Source organism: Schistocerca nitens, chromosome 4 (assembly GCF_023898315.1).
Source record: "Schistocerca nitens isolate TAMUIC-IGC-003100 chromosome 4, iqSchNite1.1, whole genome shotgun sequence".
NCBI classification, from domain to species: Eukaryota; Metazoa; Arthropoda; class Insecta; order Orthoptera; family Acrididae; genus Schistocerca; species Schistocerca nitens.
Window position 1 is genome coordinate 355,869,819 of NC_064617.1, and position 22,007 is coordinate 355,891,825.

Genomic DNA, 22,007 nt, shown 5'->3' on the forward strand with positions numbered 1-22,007 from the left:
TAATCCCAAAAGTAAGGTCTCCTATTTTTTTTTTTTTATAAGTGCATAGACCTGTTTATTTCTACAATGGTTTACGTCAGTTTACAGCTTGAACATTCAGCTATTTTTTGACATAATCACCATTTCTGTTGATGCATTTCTGTTGACGCTGTGGCAGTTTTTGTATGCCCATGTCATACCAGCTTGCCACCATGCTGTTCAGAAAGTTATGAACCTCTGGTTTCACCTCGTCATCGGACCTGTGGAAATGTAGGAAACCTCTGTCGATCCTTCCATTTTCCAATCATAACTCCCTTAGAGTACCGTGCAATTGTCTCTCCTCTCCCAAGTTTTGCCGATACAATGTCTTCGGAGGTATATTTCCTATTTAATTTCAGCGTACCTGTGGAAAGTGTTTTTAGGTTTAACAGAGTTGTAGCTAAATGAAAACTGTTATAATAATTGTCCAAGTAAATGTGATAAACAACATGCAGCTTTTCTGCCATCAAATGCAAAACGACCTTTTCAGTGTGATCTTTTCCCTCCATATCTCCACTACTTCCCGTGTACACAGCGCACTTATTTATGAAACCATCTGGATTGTTGAGCATTTATATCTTAATGCCATATTTATTACGTTTGCTTGTTATGTATTGTCTAAATGACAATCTTCCACTCCAAAGAATCATTGATTCATCAATTGATAAATCTCTTCACGGGTAATACACTTGAGACATTCTCATATTAAAATAATCCAATATAGGTCATATCTTATGTAAACGATCGTCTGGTTTCGGGTTTCCTGGAAGTGGATTTTTTTGTAAAATGCAGAGAGCATAATACGATCAAATACGAGTCTCTGCTTATACTCATTGCTATTCCTCTATTCTCAAACAGCGGTTCTTTCTTCCAGTAGTCTTGTAATCGCGGATATTTAATGTTACCCATATGTAACGAAACACCCAGGAAAACTAGTAATTTGCCTATACTTAGAGGTTTCCATTTACAGATCCTAGATCCCTCTCTTTTATTTTCGCTCAACAATATGTTGACTGTGTTATTGTTCATTTCGTCAACTACAAGTTGCAATTCGTCTGTTACCAATAATCTGAAGAAATCCACAGGAGAATTGCCAGCAGGATGAATTTGCAGAGCTTCTTCCTTCGTAAATGGGTGATACTGCATATTATGTGGTTCTCTATGCCAGGATTCACCTGGATTATCTCGATGTGACAGGTCAGGCTCTTTTTCATCATCGATTTCCACACAATCGTCGTGATCTGCATTGTCAGATTCAGAACTGTCACGAAACAGATTCAAAAGCTGTGCTTCCACGCTATCATCACTCTGCAATTCTTCTGCAGCCTCTAAATGACAATCTCTGTGGTATGCCTTGTCCTCACTAGACAGAAAATCACTGTCGTCTAGTACACCAAGTAACTGTTCCCCTGTCAACACTTTTCCTGCTCCTTTTCACTTTTGAAGGTCCAGGTGCCGGTTCATTAGCTGCCATTATGAACAATATACGTTCGATAACTGACCACACAAAAGAAAAGTTTATATGCTTTGATGCTGCAACTAGACTGAGTAATCCGACAGTGAGCGCGGACGCTTATGTTAGCTGCACTGGTTCATGGCTGGTTTTGATCTCTCTCTCTCTCTCTCTCTCTCTCTCTCTCTCTCTCTCTCTCTCTCTCTCTCTCTCACACACACACACACACACACACACACACACACACAACCGGGAGGATTCGAACCTCTGATGGGGGGACGAATGTAATCTCAGCTTCTTTGTTGACAGACAATTGGTAAATTACAGTTGCTTTCAATTTGTGCAGCAAGGAAAGAGTAACTGGGGACATGTTTACTTTTTTAGGTGTGTTTAACTTTTACTGTATCTTGATACAGGATGTACAAGGAATCGACAGAGAACAATGGGGACCCCATTTCAGCAAGTATCTATAAAGCTTCATGCCCATTATGCCACAGTAAAAGAGCCAAAACCACTCCCTTGATAAGAAAAATGGCATAGTTTCTTGAACAGTTTAAACAAATAAACTAAGTTAAGTAGCACTTGCTAATGTCACAGAGTTTCCCAATGCATTCGGTGATGCTGAAAGTTGTAGCCAAATCACAGACACTCATTTCTAGAAATGCATGAAAAAAATCTGTACTCCAGATGCCAGGGAGGGGAAAGTGCCATCCCTCCACCCCCCCCCTCCTTCCCCTTGCAGATCCATCTAAGGTTGTGCTGTGAGAATCATAATGTGTGTCATTCACCTCAACACAGAGATGTGCACTGATGGAGCAAATGGTCTGTTAAAATAATAATAATAATAATAATAATAATAATAATAACACGAGGATGTAAACAGCAACTGATAATAGATGCAGAGGTGACATATCAAGCTAAAACTAAACAAAGGTCACTACACTACGCATACATTGATTACCAAAAAGCTTTTGATAGTGTGCCCCACTCATGGTTACTACAAATATTGGAAATATACAAAGTAGATCCTAAATTGATACAGTTCCTAAACATAGTAATGAAAAATTGGAAAACCATACTTAATATCCAAACAAATTCAAATAATATCACATCACAGCCAATACAGATTAAGTGTGGAATATACCAAGGAGACTCATTAAGTCCTTTCTGGTTCTGTCTTGCTCTGAACCCACTATCCAACATGCTAAATAATACGAATTATGGATATAATATTACTGGAACATACCCACACAAAATCACACATTTGCTATACATGGATGACCTAAAACTACTGGCAGCAACAAATCAACAACTCAACCAATTACTAAAGATAACAGAAGTATTCAGCAATGATATAAATATGGCTTTTGGAACAGACAAATGTAAGAAAAATAGCATAGTCAAGGGAAAACACACTAAACAAGAAGATTACATATTGGATAACCACAGCGACTGCATAGAAGCGATGGAAAAAACGGATGCCTATAAATATCTAGGATACAGACAAAAAATAGGAATAGATAATACAAATATTAAAGAAGAACTAAAAGAAAAATATAGACAAAGACTAACAAAAATACTGAAAACAGAATTGACAGCAAGAAACAAGACAAAAGCTATAAATACTTATACCATACCAATATTGACCTACTCATTTGGAGTAGTGAAATGGAGTAACACAGACCTAGAAGCACTCAATACACTTACACGATCACAATGCCACAAATATAGAATACATCACATACATTCAGCAACAGAAAGATTCACATTAAGCAGAAAGGAAGGAGGAAGGGGATTTATCGACATAAAAAACCTACATTATGGACAGGTAGACAATTTAAGAAAATTCTTTACAGAACGAGCAGAAACTAGCAAAATACACAAGGCAATCACTCATATAAATATATCGGCTACACCACTGCAATTTCATAACCACTTCTACAACCCTTTAGATCACATAACATCAACATTACGAAGAAAGTAAATTGGAAAAAGAAAACACTTCATGGCAAGCACCCGTATCATCTAACACAGCCACACATCGATCAAGATGCATCCAACACATGGCTAAGAAAAGGCAAGATATGCAGTGAGACAGAAGGATTCATGATTGCAATACAGGATCAAACAATAAACACCAGGTATTACAGCAAGCATATTATTAAAGATCCCAATACCACAACAGATAAATGCAGACTTTGTAAACAACAAATAGAAACAGTAGATCACATCACAAGCGGATGTACAATACTAGCAAATACAGAATACCCCAGAAGACATGACAATGTCGCAAAAATAATACATCAACAGCTTGCCTTACAACATAAACTTTTAAAACAACAAGTTCCTACATACAAGTATGCACCACAAAATGCACTGGAGAATGATGAATACAAATTATACTGGAACAGAACCATTATAACAGATAAAACAACGCCACATAACAAACCTGACATCATACTCACCAATAAAAAGAAGAAATTAACACAACTAATCGAAATATCCATACCCAATACAACAAATATACATAAGAAAACAGGAGAAAAAATTGAAAAATACATCCAATTGGCTGAGGAAGTCAAAGACATGTGGCATCAGGATAAAGTTGACATCATACCAATTATACTATCAACTACAGGAGTCATACCACACAATATCCACCAGTACATCAATGCAATACAGCTACATCCAAACATATATATATTCAACTACAGAAATCCGTAATTATTGATACATGTTCAGTTACCCGAAAGTTCCTAAATGCAATATTATAACATACCATACAGTTAATAGGAAGTGACGCTTGATCAAGGTCCGCGTCACTTTCCATTCTTAACCAGACTTAACGTCTGAGAAAGTAAAGAAATAATAATATTAATAATCAGTAACAAGTTTACATGGATGTCATCTTGTCTATTGATCTGTTAGGCAATTTTGTAATACATAATATAAAACATATTTGATGTCTGCTTAATCTGCAATACATTTACATGCATTGTAAGCTATTTTACTCTGCACTACCATAATATCTCATAATTATTTTCAAGTTTTGAGAATATTCATTCACATCATACTGTGATATCAACAAAAAACTTAATTGACTCCATGAATGTTATGTATACATTAATTATACTCAGGTAAATTTTCTTTTTTGTTCCTTTAATTTCATGGCTCTTTGTCTCTCACCAAATACCTCATTTTTCCTGGGGATGTGTACGGTTTGTTATAGGCTGACATAATAATATGCAGCGTGGTAGCAGCTGTGAGTTGTATTGTTTAAGCATCACAGTAGTGGCTGGTGAACACTCTCAGTGCATCTGTTACATGTAAGGTGGGAACGTCACAACAAACTGCAACTTTTTTCCTGTAAGTTTCTTTAAACTTCAGAAAAATTTGTTTACATGAACTTATTTTTCTGCATAGTCTCCTGAATGTGAAACACATTTTTCCCACTGGCTAGGCAGTTTCTTGATCCCATTTTCATACAATTAATGTGGCTGTGACAACAGCCAGATGCACACAAACACTTCAACACCACCAATGTTGTCAAAACTATGTCCTCCGACTGCTTCCTTTAGTGGCCTAAAGAAATGAAAATTGCAGAGCAACAGCTCCCGACTGCAAGGAGGATGTTCTAGTTTGACCCAGAACAATTCCTGAATTTTTTGTTGAGTTTGGGATCTAGTGTTGTCATGAAGCAAGATCACATGCTGCATTGGAAATGTGCACCTTTTCTGATGATACACGTGTTTCGTGTTTTAAAAGCAAAAAAGACTGTTGCAGCAACTTCCCCCACAGAGAGACAGTTTTTGACTTTGATGGGTTCAGATTTGTTCTTTTTGAACCCTTCCATCCTGCTTTTTTTTTCCCCCAGAGAGTAATGGTGCACCTACATTTCATCACAGCTCACAATCTGGTGCAAAAGATATCCCCCTTCAGTTTGGTAAAGTGTCAGTAGCCATTTACTTTCCTCAAGATGATGAAATCTTTGCTCTTTGGTGAGAAGATGAGGCACGCACCTTGTGTACAATTTCCAAAATCCAAGGTCATCAGTAACTGTTTCTCATCCTCTTAAAAACTGTTCGCGCTGTGTATACATTTGAGTCTTTCTCAGGGTGTTGTCCCCGAACTTTGCCGCAAGTCTTGTCAAAATTTGGGACTGTATTACACCCACTGTTGTACGGAACTTGACAAATGCATTGCACAACAGACAACAGTACCTCATACTCTGACATTGCAACTCTTTACTGAAAGAATGGCGTAGCAATGTTCTAGCTGTGGAGAACAATCACTGGAAATGAAAGCAACAATGGGCAGAGATCACACCACTCTCTGTTTATAAAATTTCACAATACAAAAATTCTGGTTTATATTTATTCACCCCGGAATTACTTTGCATTTATGTCTGTCAGGCAGTCTGCTTTCATCTCTTTGCACGTCTGTATTATTTATAACTGTTCAGTTAGTTTATTCTAATCCCTTCCATATTTTCACTTTTCATCAGCACCTCTTTTTTCATATCTTCACTATTGGCACCCCTTTAAACTATGGTACCGGTATATGCAATACTTTATGGCATATCAATTCCAGCTTGATTTTACCGAGTCACTACCTACTGCAAAACACAACACACTAAATACATTTATTAAATACTTTGTCACTACAACATTGGCCTCATCTCAAAACTAACTTTTTTAGATTGACAGTATAACAAAAACTTGTCAGGGATTCCTATTTTCTCCAAGTTATATGTGATGTCGCACATCTGGTAAGATTCAGTTCAAGAAATCAGCTAATTTAGGATTCCCAGTAACAGTAACTCATTTCAAAATAATTACAGATATTCTCAGTATTATCAGTTTTGACAAAGACTATTTTAATCACATTAAAACAAAAAGATGAGACTGATCCATATCACAAATTTTTAAGTACAGGGTGATTATAATTAAAGTTAAACTTTCAAAACGCTATACAAATAATACCACTGGTCAGAATGGCATCAAATTGCAACGGAATATTATCGGAGAAGGGGGAAAACGTATGGCTGAAGAAAAAGAATAGTGTGAAAATTGACCAGTGTGTGTCAGAATACATGGATGGAAACGAAACACCTGTCATGCACACGACCCACTGAAGTTGGTATAAACATGCCAGGTAAATAGCTTTTCCTCCTTTCGCATCTGTGACATTCGCAATGACTGTCTCAATGTAGGATCACACTCTGCTTTTAAAGCTGTATTACAAGAATATAACTATGCACACATCGCTCTGCAGAAGTTTTAGACACTGAAGGATCTGAAAAAAGGCGTTGGTCCAATGACTGCCGAGGGTCAGGAGAAAACGATTTGCAAATTTGAAGAGACAGGTTCTTTTGGTGTGCAACCTGGTAGAGCGATGAAACGAATTGATTCGACGTCAGTGGAAGCAGTGGCCACAGCAATGCAGGAGGAGATGAGTGGTGGTGTGCAAATGTGTATTGCATGGACAATTGCCCAAAAATTGGACATACCCATGAGCACGGTGTGTAAAATCCTACGAAACATCCTTCTTTGCTATCCATTCAAAATTACCCATGTGCACGAGTTGCTTCCTGTTGACCTGCCAGCAAGAGAGACCTTTGATTAGAATTTCTTGCTCCCATGGAAGTGGATAATGATTGGCCATGGAAGATTTTGTGGACAGATGAAGCCCACTTCCATCTGACAGGATATGTCAATACACAGAATTGTAGAAGATGGGCAACTGAAAATCCACACACAAATCAACCAGTACTCACTCTGAAAAGGTCCCTGTGTGGTGCGGGTTTAAGGCATCATTTATCATAGGGCCATATTTTTTTAAAATGATGCGTGCTTCCGGTCCTGTTACCTATACCGCCACTGGTTAGTGGTATGAGTGCCTTCTGGGCAACCACGTCATTCCAGCTCTCCAACAGTGCGGATGAGATCATTTTTATGCAAGATGGCGCACCTCCGAACATTGCAAATCTAGTTAAGCAGCTGCTGAAGCACCATTTCGGAAATGCTAGAATTATCAGCCACCATTTCCCTACAGCCTGGCCGTCCCTATCACCTGATCTTAATCTGTGTGACTTCTGGCTGTGGGGCTATCTGAAAGATATGTTCAGTGTTCCGATTGCAAACTTAGCTGCACTGAAGGCACGCATTGCGCAACACATTCTGAATCTGACCCCTGTAACACTTTGATCAGTTGTGGAGCTTGCTGTTTCTTGATTTCAATTTGTTGCAGAAAAAGGAGGACAGCATATTGAACATGTTTTGCACCAGTCACATGGAAATTAATAATCCAATTTGATTTTGATTGATACTTTACATGCGATTTTTGGCCTCAGGACAACTAGAAACCAATTTTTCCCATCCGATGTGACATGACCTTGCCATGGTGGATGGGCTTACGTAACTAACAGTATAACACCTGTACACCCATGCACATTGAGAAGTACAGTTTGTTTAACATCAAACTTGCACCTTGGGCATTGTTGTACAATTCATTTGTTATTTGTAGTCGACTCTTAAATTATGACGCTTACAGCGCCATCTATTGCTACAGTTTATAACTATTTAATTTTCTTCTGCTACACTTTTCTCCTTCTTCGATAATGTTCTGCTGAAATTTGATATCATCCTGACCAGTGGTGGTGTTTCTACAGCGGACTGAAAGTTTAACTTTAATTATAACCACGCTGTACTATGTACGAAGTGATCTACTTTCTGTACCATCAATAATAGTTTTAAATCTTTTAAACATTGTTTTGCCACTTTTCCATTGTGATCTAGGGCGTCCTAAGACTTGAGAATTTAAGTACTCGGTCTTTTGACTGATTTGATGCTAGCCTCCCTCTTCTCGTATCTTGAGCTTATCTTTTAAGCTCCACATAATTACTACATTCCACCTTCCAGTATAGCCTTAATCCATCCATTATAGTCTAGTCTCTGCTGTCCCTATTATTTTCCTTTCTACTATTCCTCCCAGGACTAAGGTAATAATTCCTTTTTGAGAGTCTTCCCCACTATATTCTTTTTAGCGCATTACTTCATGTTATGCTTTATCTGTCTACTTGCTATTTTAAATATTATTCAATAGCATCACTTTCAAATGCTTCCAGTTTCTTCTTCTTTGGATTTATGATAGTCAACACTGAACTTCCATACATCACTGTGCTGCAGGTGCAGACTTTTGGGAACTACTTCCATTTTCATATTAATGTCTGACAGCAGTGAGCCTTTTTTTTTTTTATTGAAGAAAGCTTTCTTTGCCTGTGCCAATCTACTTCCAATACCTTTATTGCTTCAGCCATTCTGTGTACCCTTACTTCCTAGGTAAATGAATTCTTCCACTACTGTGTTGTTTCCAGTTTTGAAGTTACAGCAGCAGTTATCCTCCTTTTTATGATTCTTTGCATTGTTTATTATTAAGCCATTTTCTGAACTGAAAATGCTATCCATTCCTTTCAACAAGTCTAACATTTTACATCCGACCAGAAGAGCTATGACATCTGCAAACCTTAGCACTGATCTCTGTCCCTCTTACAGCATTAATATTCTCACAAACTCTTCATTCATCTCTTTAATTGCTTCAATATTTAACAATGCTACTTGGTTATGTTAATGTTTTGAATAGAGGGAGTTAGAAGGAAGTAGTCCTCAGTAATTTTCTTTCTAGCTTTGCCAAGCAACAAAATGTCTTCTTTGCAAAGATGCAACAACAGTTTGACAATCAGTCTTCGTCTTGGTTATGGAATTGTGCCATATTCAATAATACAATGCTTTCACGATCTTACCAAAATGTTACTGAGCAGAAAAGCATAATCAATTGGGCTTTTGAGTTTTGTTACTGCCAGAGTTTAGAAAGCTGTACCCCACTTAAAAATTCTCTGCCTTGGAGCACAGGCAGGCTGTAGGCCTCTTCACTCTCATGCTTCCTACTACATGTGAGGCCACTAGGGTGCCACATTTTCAACAACATTGAAAGACAAGTTTTTAACTACTCTGAAGAAATTGAACCCAAACTGCCACCAATGCAAGACATAATAAATACTTACTTACTACTCCAGAAGTGGATCCAAATGATCACCTGTGTTCTAGCACTATTTTATACACTGAAATGATATTATTACTTAAGCAACAAGAAAATAAGGCAGCCAATAAAGAATTACAGTATCACTTTAGTTCCTTCACTGTTGTTGCTAGCTAGAATCCAGTAAAAGTTTATTGTCTGCTTATTGTCTTCTTAGTGCTATGTTTAATAAGTTGATTCAAACAGACTCCCTACCTGCTAAACTTCTTGGAAGAAGCTGCATGAAGGAGCTAAAACTACAATGTTGGTAATGGAACTAAGGAATATTTTTGTAATTTTAAGTTCCACGTATTTTGTACAAAGTTATTTGTATTTAGCAAACATGAACCAGGATTACTAAAATATGAGCAAATAATGTCCTCCAGAAATCTCTCTGCTTTTACTTGGGTAATTTCTTAAGGATGATGGTGGTGGTGATATTCTTCCCCTGCACACTGCTCCAAATGGCACCCACCTTTATCACTGAGACTAATATCTGTGTAATCATTGTAAACCCAAGAGATACAAATTGGAATAACTTAGTTTTAGTAGGAGTCTCAGAGAAGTCAGCCTGGTGAGTTGATGTCTGTATTTTCTCGCATCTACTGTTGCATGTGACCTCCATAAACTGCAGTGGCAGTGATGGTGACCCACTGGCTACTTCCACTCAACTTGGCAATCTTCTCTCAAAGATGCCTTTTTCGGGTACAGTTCCATCACTATGCCACCACTGAGAAACATGCTGATTGATGGTTTTGGTTCAGCTTTTTTCTTTAATAAATTAACCCATGTGTAGTATGCTACATTTTTATATAAAATAAAGCATTATAAACTTTTCCATTTATAATTATCAAAAGTGCAAATGTTTAATTCAATTAAAATAGGTTTGCTTTCCATACCCTCACTTCCACCAATGGTATGTTTCTTGGGTTGAATGAAACTCTTCTCACTATTTTTAAGTATTTACTTACTAGACGCCATTACAGTTCTTGTAGAACCTTGTCTTTTTTCACCCGTCTCTACTCATCTCTGTTCATTACTTTTCTTCTCCAGTCCCTGACTTCCATTGCTTTGAGTGCCTCTAATACATCTTCAAGTGGCATTTTCCTGAGTTTTTGTCTCCTTCTGCCGTCGGGCTTTCCTATAAACAATTTCTTTACACTCCAGGTTTCTGGCATTCTCTGTACATTACCAACTCTTCTTATTCTTCCTTGCTCAATTTTCACTACAATATTAATCTGTTCAAGAAGTGTCTATAGCTCTGTGCTGGTGCTTATTCTCTAGCTCTCTTTCCCTTTCATTGCCCCATGTATCTTTCTCAAAATTTTCCTTTCTCATCTCAGCAGCCAGCCTTATTCCTTTGTAGTCATCATCTAGCGTTCCAATCAATATATTACTGTGTCTTAATATGGTCATGTATGTATCGATTTCTATATTCCCACTAGCGCATTTCTGGAGTTCAATATATTCTGCAGGCGACAATAGCATTTATTTCACCTTGCTAACCTTTCTTGAATTTCTACTACAGTCCTATTATCTTCAGTTATTATTGAATATAGATATTTAAACACTTCCACACACTTTTTATTCAAGTCACTCTTCTACCCCTACCAGAATCCCCCATCGCATACTTTCGTTTGCCTAAATTCACTGGCAGTCCTTCTGCACTGCTCATTTTAATACAGCGTAATTATTCTCCAAAGCTCTGACAGTCTTTGCAATCAGTGCTACATCACCAGCATTTGTCACAAACTGGACTTATCAATAAAATAGTGTTCCCCCTGAGTTTTTTGGCATTTGAAAAATTACCTTCCATAGGGCTACATTAAAGCTGCAGCATAGAGAGACATCTCTCTGTAGCAACACCCTCCCTACCCAGAGCTCTCCTAAAAGCTCTTGTTCTACTCTAAACATGCAAACTGTAGCTTGCATTGTCATTTGCATCATCCTCAATAATTTTAATGGTATTCTAAAATCTTTCATACTCTGGAGATGCTTATTCATGTCTATACTGATGTATGTTTGTTTAAAATCAGTGTACAACTGATGCAGTTGCTTTTCATAATCTCAGAATTTTCCTAGCAACTGTCCAAATCAAAATGTCTGGTCCACTGAATATCTATTTATACCAAATCCAGCCCAAAAATGTTCCAGTATTCTTTCTACCCAGCATTCTAATCAAGAGGCTAAAATCTTACTAAACACCTTACATGTAGATATTCTACCTCCCTAGCACTTCCTCTGCGGCTACACAGATTGTTTTCTGAAGCTCCATTTGACTTCCACGTGCCCTTTCTTCCCTGTGCTGCTTCTTGTCTCGAGAATCGAATTTCTTCTTGTAGTCTTCCTGCTTTTCTATAATTTCAAAACTTCCTATACTACGTTTCACTTTCCTTTATTGTTTTTGTTCCTTGCCACACCTATCTTCTACATGTATGCGATCCACATTACTTAATGACCTGTCTCTCCGTCCACCCCTCTATGACTACTGACTTCCATAATGTCCAATGTGTGTCATTTATCTATAATTACATGATCTATCTGATTTCTTGTAACTCCATCAGGTGATACCCACGTGCACTTCTTAATATCTCTCCTTGGATGCCATGTGCTTATCACCACCTCCATCCACACGGCAGTCTAGCAGCCGTAGCCACTAATTTCATGGAGGCTATCTTTTCCTACTGTGTTTATATAAACTACTACTTTCCCTATTTTGCATTCAGATACTCAAGGATCATTTATACATCACGCCTTTGTACTTTGCTGATTTCCAGGCTGAAGTGAAATCAACCCCCCCTCCTCTTCGTCTGCATCATCCACTGGAGCATAGGCACACATCGGAAATTATTATTATTATTATTATTATTATTTCTCTTTCCTGTCTCAGACGTTATGTCTGCTTAAAAATGGAAAGTGACGCGGACCTTGATCAAGTGTGACTTCCTTTTAACTGTACAGTATGTGTTACAATGCATTTAGGAACTTTCGGGTAATTGAACATGTATCAATAATTACAGATTTCTGTAGATGTATATATACATTTGGATGTAGCTGTATTGTGTTGATGTACTGGTGGATATTGTGTTGTATGACTCCTGTAGTTGATAGTATAATTGGTATAATGTCAACTTTATCCTGATGCCACATGTCCTTGACTTCCTCAGCCAGTTGGATGTATTTTTCAATTTTTTCTCCTGTTTTCTTATGTATATTTGTTGTATTGGGTATGGATATTTCGATTAGTTGTGTTGATTTCTTCTTTTTATTGGTGAGTATGATGTCAGGTGTGTTATGTGGTGGTGTTTTATCTGTTATAATGGTTCTGTTCCAGTATAATTTGTATTCATCACTCTCCAGTACATTTTGTGGTGCATACTTGTATGTAGGAACTTGTTGTTTTAAAAGTTTATGTTGTAAGGCAAGCTGTTGATGTATTATTTTTGCGACATTGTCATGTCTTCTGGGGTATTCTGTATTTGCTAGTATTGTACATCTGCTTGTGATGTGATCTACTGTTTCTATTTGTTGTTTGCAAAGTCTGCATTTATCTGTTGTGGTATTGGGATCTTTAATAATATGCTTGCTGTAATACCTGGTGTTTATTGTTTGATCCTGTATTGCAATCATGAATCCTTCCGTCTCACTGTATATATTGCCTTTTCTTAGCCATGTGTTGGATGCGTCTTGATCGATGTGTGGCTGTGTTAGATGATACGGGTGCTTGCCATGTAGAGTTTTCTATTTCCAATTTACTTTCTCCGTATCTGTTGATGTTATGTGATCGAAAGGCTTGTAGAAGTGGTTATGAAATTGCAATGGTGTAGCCGATTTATTTATATGAGTGATTGCTTTGTGTATCCTGCTAGTTTCTGCTCGTTCTATAAAGAATTTTCTTAAATTGTCTAACTGTCCATAATGTAGGTTTTTTATGTCAATAAATCCCCTTCCTCCTTCCTTTCTGCTTAATGTGAATCTTTCTGTTGCTGAATGTATGTGATGTATTCTATATTTGTGACCTTGTGATCATGTAAGTGTATTGAGTGCTTCTAGGTCTGTGTTACTCCATTTCACTACTCCAAATGAGTAGGTCAATATTGGTATAGCATAGGTATTTATAGCTTTTGTCTTGTTTCTTGCTGTCAATTCTGTTTTCAGGATTTTTGTTAGTCTTTGTCTATATTTTTCTTTTAGTTCTTCTTTAATATTTGTATTATCTATTCCTATTTTTTTCTGTACCCTAGTTATTTATAGGCATCTGTTTTTTCCATCGCTTCTATGCAGTTGCTGTGGTTATCCAATATGTAATCTTCTTGTTTAGTGTGTTTTCCCTTGACTATGCTATTTTTCTTACATTTGTCTGTTCCAAAAGCCATATTTATATCATTGCTGAATACTTCTGTTATCTTTAGTAATTGGTTGAGTTGTTGATTTGTTGCTGCCAGTAGTTTTAGATCATCCATGTATAGCAAATGTGTGATTTTGTGTGGGTATGTTCCAGTAATATTGTATCCATAATTTGTATTATTTAGCATGTTGGATAGTGGGTTCAGAGCAAGGCAGAACCAGAAAGGACTTAATGAGTCTCCTTGGTATATTCCACGCTTAATCTGTATTGGCTGTGATGTGATATTATTTGAATTTGTTTGGATATTAAGTATGGTTTTCCAATTTTTCATTACTATGTTTAGGAACTGTATCAATTTAGGATCTACTTTGTATATTTCCAATATTTGTAGTAACCATGAGTGGGGCACACTATCAAAAGCTTTTCGGTAATCAATGTATGCGTAGTGTAGCGACCTTTGTTTAGTTTTAGCTTGATATGTCACCTCTGCACCTATTATTAGTTGTTCTTTACATCCTCGTGCTCCTTTGCAACAGCCTTTTTGTTCTTCATTTATAATTTTGTTCTGTGTTGTATTTGTCATTAATTTCTGTGTAATGACTGAAGTTAATATTTTGTAATTGTTGGTAGGCATGTTATGGGGCGATATTTAGCTGGGTTTGCTGTGTCTGCTTGATCTTTAGGTTCCAGATAAGTTATTCCTTGTGTAAGTGTATCAGGGAATGTGTATGGGTCTGCAATGTAACTGTTAAATAATTTAGTTATAATAGAGGGAAACATTCCACGTAGGAAAAATATATCTAAAAACAAAGATGATGTGACTTACCAAATGAAAGTGCTGGCAGGTCGACAGACACACAAACAAACACAAACATACACACAAAATTCAAGCTTTCGCAACAAACTGTTGCCTCATCAGGAAAGAGGGAAGGAGAGGGAAAGACGAAAGGATGTGGGTTTTAAGGGAGAGGGTAAGGAGTCATTCCAATCCCGGGAGCGGAAAGACTTACCTTGGGGGAAAAAAGGACGGGTATACACTCGCACACACACACATATCCATCCACACATATACACACACAAGCAGACATATTTAAAGACAAAGAGTTTGGGCAGAGATGTCAGTCGAAGCAGAAGTGCAGAGGCAAAGATGATGTTGAATGACAGGTGACGTATGAATGGCGGCAACTTGAAATTAGCGGAGATTGAGGCCTGGTGGGTAACGGGAAGAGAGGATATATTGAAGAGCAAATTCCCATCTCCGGAGTTTGGATAGGTTGGTGTTGGTGGGAAGTATCCAGATAACCCGGACGGTGTAACACTGTGCCAAGATGTGCTGGCCGTGCACCAAGGCATGTTTAGCCACAGGGTGATCCTCATTACCAACAAACACTGTCTGCCTGTGTCCATTCATGCGAATGGACAGTTTGTTGCTGGTCATTCCCACATAGAATGCGTCACAGTGTAGGCAGGTCAGTTGGTAGATCACGTGGGTGCTTCCACACGTGGCTCTGCCTTTTATCGTGTACACCTTCCGGGTTACAGGACTGGAGTAGGTGGTGGTGGGAGGGTGCATGGGACAGGTTTTACACCGGGGGCGGTTACAAGGATAGGAGCCAGAGGGTAGGGAAGGTGGTTTGGGGATTTCATAGGGATGAACTAAGAGGTTACGAAGGTTAGGTGGACGGCGGAAAGACACTCTTGGTGGAGTGGGGAGGATTTCATGAAGGATGGATCTCATTCCAGGGCAGGATTTGAGGAAGTCATATCCCTGCTGGAGAGCCACATTCAGAATCTGATCCAGTCCCGGAAAGTATCCTGTCACAAGTGGGGCACTTTTGGGGTTCTTCTGTGGGAGGTTCTGGGTTTGAGAGGATGAGGAAGTGGCTCTGGTTATTTGTTTCTCTACCAGGTCGGGATGCGAAAGCTGTTGTCAGGTTGTTGGTGTAATGCTTCAGGGATTCCAGACTGGAGCAGATTCGTTTGCCATGAAGACCTAGGCTGTAGGGAAGGGACCGTTTGATGTGGAATGGGTGGCAGCTGTCGTAATGGAGGTACTGTTGCTTGTTGGTGGGTTTGATGTGGACGGACGTGTGAAGCTGGCCATTGGACAGGTGGAGGTTAACATCAAGGAAAGTGGCATGGGATTTGGAGTAGGACCAGGTGAATCTGATGGAACCAAAGGAGTTGAGGTTGGAGAGGAAATTCTGGAGTTCTTCTTCACTGTGAGTCTAGATCATGAAGATGTCATCAATAAATCTGTACCAAACTTTGGGTAGGCAGGCCTGGGTAACCAAGAAGGCTTCCTCTAAGCGACCCATGAATAGGTTGGTGTACGAAGGGGCCATCCTGGTACCCATGACTGTTCCCTTTAATTGTTGGTATGTCTTCAAAAGTGAAGAAGTTGTGGGTCAGGATGAAGCTGGCTAAGGTAATGAGGAATACTGCCTACAGGAAAGTTAAAGAGACCTTTGGAGATAAGAGAACGACTTGTATGAATATCAAGAGCTCAGATGGAAACCCAGTTCTAAGCAAAGAAGGGAAAACAGAAAGGTGGAAGGAGTACATAGAGGGTCTATAAAGGGCGATGTACTTCACGACAATATTATGGAAATGGAAGAGGATGTAGATGAAATGGGAGATAGAATACTGCGTGAAGAGTCTGACAGAGCACTGAAAGACCTGAGTCGAAACAAGGCCCCCGGAGTAGACAACATTCCATTAGAACTACTGACAGCCTTGGGACAGCCAGTCCTGACAAAACTCTACCATCTGGTGAGCAAGATGTATGAGACAGGCAAAATACCCACAGACTTCAAGAAGAATATAATAATTCCAGTCCCAAAGAAAGCAGGTGTTGACAGATGTGAAAATTACCGAACTATCAGTTTAATAAGTCACAGCTGCAAAATACTAACGCGGATTCTTTACAGACAAATGGAAAAACTAGTAGAAGCAACCTCGGGGAAGATCAGTTTGGATCCCGTAGAAATGTTGGAACACGTGAGGCAATACTGACCCTACAACTTATCTTAGAAGCTGGATTAAGAAAAGGGAAACCTACGTTTCTAGCATTTGTAGACTTGGAGAAAGCTTTTGACAATGTTGACTGGAATACGCTCTTTCAAATTCTGAAGGTGGCAGGGGTAAAATACAGGGAGCGAAAGGCTATTTACAATTTGTACAGAAACCAGATGGCAGTTATAAGAGTTGAGGGGGATGGAAGAGAAGCAGTGGTTGGGAAGGGAGTGAGACAGGGTTGTAGTCTCTCCCCGGTGTTATTCAATCTGTATATTGAGCAAGCAGTAAAGGAAACAAAAGAAAAGTTCAGAGTAGATATTAAAATCCATGGAGAAGAAATAAAAACTTTGAGGTTCGCCGATGACATTGTAGTTCTGTCAGAGACAGCAAAGGACTTGGAAGAGCAGTTGAATGGAATGGATAGTGTCTTGAAAGGAGGGTATAAGATGAACATCAACAAAAGCAAATCGAGTATAATGGAATGTAGTCGAATTAAGTTCGGGTGATGCTGGGGGAATTAGATTAGGTAATGAGACACTTGAAGTAGTAAAGGAGTTTTGCTATTTGGGGAGCAAAATAACTGATAATGGTCGAAGTAGAGAGGATATAAAATGTAGACTGGCAATGGCAAGGAAAGCGTTTCTGAAGAAGAGAAATTTGTTAACATGGAGTATAGACTTAAGTGTCAGGAAGTCATTTCTGAAAGTATTTGTATGGAGTGTAGCCATGTATGGAAGTGAAACATGGACAATAAGTAGTTTGGACAAGAAGAGAATATAAGCTTTTGAAATGTGGTGCTACAGAAGAATGCTGAAGATTAAATGGGTAGATCACATAACTAATGAAGAAGTATTGAATAGGATTGGGGAGAAGAGAAGTTTGTGGCACAACTTGACTAGAAGAAGGGATCGGTTGGTAGGACATGTGTTGAGGCATCAAGGAATCACCAATTTAGTATTGGAGGGCAGTGTGGAAGGTAAAAATCTTAGAGGGAGACCAAGAGATGAATACACTAAGCAAATTCAGAAGGATGTAGGTTGCAGTAGGTATTAGGAGATGAAGAAGCTTGCTCAGGATAGAGTAACATGGAGAGCTGCATCAAACCAGTCTCAGGACTGAAGACCACAACAACAACAACAACATGCTGTTTGTAGTAGCTTACCCGCACTCCTATTTTTTTTATTCATTATTAAACCTACTCCTGCATTACCCCTATTTGATTTTGTATTTATAACCCTGTATTCACCTGACCAAAAGTCTTGTTCCTCCTGCCACCGAACTTCACTAATTCCCACTATATCTAACTTTAACCTATCCATTTCCCCTTCTAAATTTTCTAACCTACCTGCCCGATTAAGGGATCTGACATTCCACGCTCCGACCCGTAGAACGCCAGTTTTCTTTCTCCTGATAATGACGTCCTCTTGAGTAGTCCCCGCCTGGATATCCGAATGGGGGACTATTTTACCTCCGGAATATTTTACCCAAGAGGACGCCATCATCATTTAACCATACAGTAAAGCTGCATGTCCTCACGAAAAATTACGGCTGTAGTTTCCCCTTGCTTTCAGCCGTTCACAGTACCAGCACAGCAAGGCCGTTTTGGTTACTGTTACAAGGCCAGATCAGTCAATCATCCAGACTGTTGCCCCTGCCACTACTGAAAAGGCAGCTGCCTCTCTTCAGGAACCACACGTTTGTCTGGCCTCTCAACAGATACCCCTCCGTTGTGGTTGCACCTACGGTACGGCCATCTGTATCGCTGAGGCACGCAAGGCTCCCCACCAATGGCAAGGTCCATGATTCATGGGGGGAAACCTACCACTAACTGCTGTGAAACTAATAACATTTGACTTCACTAACCTACTATGAAAGCCAGTTCTGTGATGGCCTGAACACTCCTCCACTACACGTCAGTATACATTTCCCCCCTGTAAGCATTCCTTGTCCTTCCCATCATATTTCCTGTACTGCCACACTACTTTCACTCTAGACCAGTCCATGTTTTCTCCAATTTTTTGCAACATGCCAGGTCTCTTGAAGTGTCCTCACTTTACTTTATATCGTAATATTCCTTTTCATCGCCAGGTCTCATCATCCTGTAACTCTTATCCTTCCACTGATTCCATTTTAGGAGATGATGTTATTCGTATGCCCAATCCCCAACTTAGAATACCAGACATTTCCAGACTTTTTCCATGGATGGGAGGGAGGCGTGGGGATGTGTTAATCCCCTAGGGAAGTTATTCCCCTAATGGGGTTGGCTTTCCTATACCTATAGAGTCGTTCCTGCTGCCCCATGTGAGACACCCTTGGTTTGGCTCCTCTGTCAAGGTCCATCCAGCTTTGATTACCCTGTCAGTAGCTATGCTACCAGTAGCATAGCCTTCAATTTTACTGGAGCATGCTGACACACTCACCCATCCCTGAAGGCCAGTACCGGAGCACTCTTCCTGGTGAGTTGATTGTATTTTACTCCCACCAGCTGTTGCATGCAACCTCCATTAGTTGCTACAGCAGGGTCAGTGACCTGCCAGCTGGCTCTGTCGCTCCATGCCTAGCTGCACTCAACGTTTACATACATATGTTGAACAAGACATGTCACAACTCACAAAAGCTGCCTTACATCATTCATAGCATGAACTACTTTTTCTTGACTTTCCACTTTTGATATTGTCACTTGAATGTTGTAGATCATTTGTCTCTATCTGCACTTAAACCCCACCATATAAGGGCTGTACACGTCTTAATCCACATTACACTGGCAGATGCTTTCTCCACATCTACAAATATTACAAAAGGTCTGGAATGTTCCTCCAGCACCTTTTTCCATCCTGACACTAAGCTCTTCTTCATCCATATGTCTAATTTTTATTTATATTCTGGTCAACAGTTTACAAGCTTGACTTATTAGATTAATTGAAGGGGTTGATGGAAGAAAGTGATAACCCTTCATTTAGTAAGTATTACTTTGATCACTTTATCTCTTGTGTTTTTAAATGCACATCATGCTGGTAACACACAGTGCCACATGCACCATCAGAAAATGCTGTTTATTGGATGAATTGCTTTGTTTTATTGTCTCTGTTCTTATCTTTGAATTTAACAAAATATATAACATGCAGTAAAGCTCTTGTAGGTCAGCATTTTCTTCCGTCAACACCTCCCATTGGTTGGTTGGTTTGGGGAAGGAGACCAGACAGCGTCGTCATCGGTCTCACGTTCCATTGTCCCAACATTATTTACATCTATGGTACTATTATGTGCCTTCTGTGGCAATTTGCTAGCTTTTCTGGAAATCTGATAGTAACACACCTGTTTCATAGCTTTTTTATGCCAATTCAAATAACCAAGTTTATACACCTTCAAATGTATACATCAACACCCTATTTGTTTCTATTCAAATAATTTAATGCACTGACTGCATTACTGGAACATGTATTTCTTCCACATTTTTCACCAACATCTAGTAGGTTAACAGCTTCACATTTCATTTTTCTGAAGTTATATTTAACCTTCCAGTACACTGTCAATTTTTCCTAAAACCACATTTTCCTCAGGACCTTATATGTTCCTCATTCATCCTAATTTAGCCTCTATTCTTCCTGTTAGTGCTCTGTCTGGCCTCAATTGTTTCTTTGTTTACTATATTTGACTCATCTACTGAAACACTACTAATACTTTTAGTTAGGCCATTAGTCACTACCTCTGAGAACTTCCAATTCCCTATAATTTTGTCTTAAATCTTCTGCATTTGACTCCATTGTATCCTCTTAAATGACAACAAACTGTTCACCAAAACTAAGTGCAGCACAGAGAAAAAGAGAAAATTTGAAATAATTGCAAAACTGAAAGAATATTACCAAACTTTATTTGAAGCTCAGAATTATGTTGTTCAGGACTGGAAATCACATCATTCAAATGCTGTCCATTTTGAAGTATGTATTCAGTAAGTCATTGCCAAAAGTCCTGGATAGTACAGTTCAAAGTTTCAATTGGTGGTGGGTTCTTGTTCAGTCTGTCTCTTGAGCTGAGCAAGAGTTCTTACTGTAATGTGGAAAATAATACTCTTCAGAGGACCTCATTACAATGAGTCCCAAAGGTCTGGAAACAATAGCGACCAGGTGGTACCATACTTTGAAACTGCATGATTCTCCCTCCCCCCTCAAAACTTGTACTGCTGCTGTACATACTCTGGCAGTGTGTGGAGTGGCTCCACTCTATGTAAAACAATAGCTGAATGTCAAGAAATATATTGAGTCTTTGTGCCAGACACCTCTCTAACAAGTTGATGTAAAGTTCACTCATCCTTGTCTTTAGAAGAAGAAGAAGAAGAAGAAGAAGAAGTAGTAGTAGTAGTAGTAGTAGTAGTAGTAAGGGCCTTTCACAGTACAGCACAACACTGTATACTATACAGTAACTTTCCATTTCACAGTACACTTTTTCTTTATTCTCCTGAATTGCATTCATCTGTCCATCAGAACTAGATTACAGTCAGCCCTCAACTGGCTATGTCTTTTTTAGAATTTTGTTTCTGTATCTTTATCTAACCGTGACTTAGTCCAGCTGACACTTATCTGTGTCTCCTCGTCTTGCAATTTTGGAAGAGAGTGGTAATTTCAACCAGTTGAAAACTATTTTCGACCTCCTAATACACTTCATTATTCCCTCATTTTCTCATCTAGCCTCTATTGTGATGTGGGCTTCTAAATCTGTACAGGCATAGCCAGTGTTAGCTTCATTTCAATCCTCAGAGGACTAATTCTGTCAGTGTGCTAATGGTAATTAGTCCTATCGTTCTACTCACATACTAACATTTTTTACATTACTCATTGATGCTGTTATTGCCCTACAATTATCAGAACAGAAATATGTCCTCTTTTCATTTCACCTCAGTAAACCTGACCAAGCCTTGCTTTAGCCTGCTTAACTGTTTTCAGAACCTCCAGTTTCCCTACGTCATTCCTCCATGCCCACTCAGTGCTCTGTGGAGTATTTTCATTCTGTTGGGAATGTAAACCAGAAACTATTTAGAATGGCGAAATTACCCTGAACATCACAGCAGGAGCTGCTGGAAATATTTAGTAAAAGGAA